This window comes from Andrographis paniculata, unplaced genomic scaffold (assembly GCF_009805555.1).
Source record: "Andrographis paniculata isolate CXL003 unplaced genomic scaffold, ASM980555v1 Contig54END, whole genome shotgun sequence".
NCBI lineage: Eukaryota > Viridiplantae > Streptophyta > Magnoliopsida > Lamiales > Acanthaceae > Andrographis > Andrographis paniculata.
The window spans coordinates 1,595,450-1,598,012 of NW_026137589.1; positions in this window are offsets into that span (position 1 = coordinate 1,595,450).

The window sequence follows — 2,563 nt, forward strand, 5'->3', positions numbered from 1 at the left end:
ATCTTTTGTGCGCGACGTCTTATCAATTTTAGAAAGGTCGTACTTACTATTTCTTTTTTCTTTAAATTAAATTTTAATTTATATTTTAAACAAAGAACAAATCTTCATGTTTTATTCGTCCATTAAATTTATTTATTATTTTTTTTAATTAAATTAATTTCTTTATTATCAATTTTTTACAATAAAAATTAATATTTAAAATATAAAATATATTATTTTAAATTAAATATTTAATTTTTTTGAATTTTTGAAATAAATGTTTAAATTTTTCTAAAATTTATTTTTTAAGTAATATAAGTATAGAAAATTGTGTAAATAATATAAAATATTATTTTTAGTAATCAAATTTTTAAAATATTGCTGCAGATACATACCCAATATTTATTTACAATACATCATTATTTTTACTATTTCATTTTTTAATTATTAATTAAATTTTTAAAAAAGAATATCTCCACTTGAGTATAATCGTATAATTGTGTTTGATTGGGGGTTTGGATTTTGAGTTGGAATTTGAATAGTAAAAATTTTGAATTTGAATACTTGTATGATGTGATATAAATAGGTGTTGATGTGATGTTTTCAATGTAAAATTGATTTTTAGTATATGTAGACACTAAAAATATGTCTAAAATCAATTAAATATTATGTATTTTGAAAGAAAATAAAATTCCAATAAAATAAATATATGGTATTTAATTATGCACATATGTTAATTTTTGTACAATAAATATCAACTATTAATGCAAAAATATGCTTAAAATTGAAGATATCGTACAAATATTACGTGCATAAATAGAGTCATAATAAATTTGGCAGCAAAATAAATTAATCTTGTCAATAAAGGAAGTGATCTTGTCAATAAAGGATGTATATAAATTAATATATTCCAAAAAAATGCAATGATATAAAGATTTTGGCGAGAAAGGAAGGTGCACAATCAAATCCGTCAAGAATAGAAAACAGCATCAGATGGAAAATGAAAGATTATAAAATCCTTCCATACACGTGGCACCACCCGAAAAGGAAGCCAAGGCCACACATCCCCTATAAATAGGAGACATGGTCAATTCATTTGGGACACCGAAGCTGCATCGAGGATACAAGCAAAGGGGTAAGTCTCTAAATAGATTCTGTATTGTTCTTCATGTTCTTCGTGTCCTTCGAAGCGTTCTTCATCGAAAGTCACTAATTTGGACAAATGATCCAATATTGGTTGACGAATCGATGAAGTTAACGTTCTTCGTCGTATGTCCAAGCCGGATGAAGGATCAAAGCTCTCAAAGCCGTCGAGGAATTCATCAAAGCCAATGGAAGGTTTCCAAAGTTTCTCTCAAAGCTTCAAGATATTCATCGCGTTCTTCATAAAAGGCGCAAACTCGGCCCTCTTCGATCCAAAATTCAAAGGGACACGCCGCCAAAAGCCTTATGGAGCACCAAATCCACCTCTTCAAGGATCAAAGCTCTCAAAGCCGTTGAGGAATTCGTCAAAGCCAAGGGAAGGTCTCCAAAGTTCATCCCAAAGCTTCGAGGTGTTCATCGCATTCTTCACCAAAGCAACAACTCGGCCCTCTTCGATCCAAAACTCAAAGGGACACGCCGCCAAAAGCGTTATGGAGCACCAAATCCACCTTCTCAAAGATCAAAGTTGCGGATTGTCTAAAGAAGACATCAAATCCAAAGCCGACGATCGAATCGCCCACGCGGAGACCAAAGTCCTCCAAAAATGGCAAAGCCAAAGCAAATGTCAAAGTCGTGGATCGTCTAAAGAAGACAACAAATCCAAAGACGATGATCAAATCGCCAACGCGGAGACCAAAGTCCTCCAAAAGCGGCAAAGCCAAAACAAATGTCAACGTCGCGGATCGTCCAAAGAAGACAACAAATCCAAAGACGATGATCAAATCGCCAACACGGAGACCAAAGTCCTCCAAAAGCGGCAAAGCCAAATCAAAGATCAAAGCCTCGGATCGTCTAAAAAAAGACATCAAATCCAAAGCTGACGATCAAATCGCCCGCACGGAGATCAAGACTCTTCAAAAGCCGGCAAAGTCAAACTGAAGACCAAACCTCTTCGGATCAAAGAAGCCATCGAAAATCAAGTTGGAAAATAAATCGACCAGGAAGGAGAATCAAAGGACCCATTGAGAGAATAGGACCCGCTTTAAATTCAAATCAAATATAATTTGTACAAATTTTGTGTTTATTAAAAATAACACAATTTTTTGGCCACAGATTTTTGGCACGTTCAGTGGGACCTCTCTACCTTTCATCTCTCTTTCCGACGAACTTTCAACAACCAATGGCTTCCTACAAGATCAAGACTTCCAACGTTGCGTCAAAAGTTGCTGCTCAAGCCGCCGTCGCCGCCAAAGAAGTTGGCGCACCCATCGCGTCCAAAACCTCAAGCGCTTCGACAAATACTGGAATGACAACACGAAGCATGACCAAAAGAGCATTGTCGTTATCTGAAGACACTTCTCCAAAAATCACAGAGCAAAGTCCACTCTATGAAGAAGACAACAACTTTAAGAGTACTGCCGCACTGTTCACCCCTCAACAA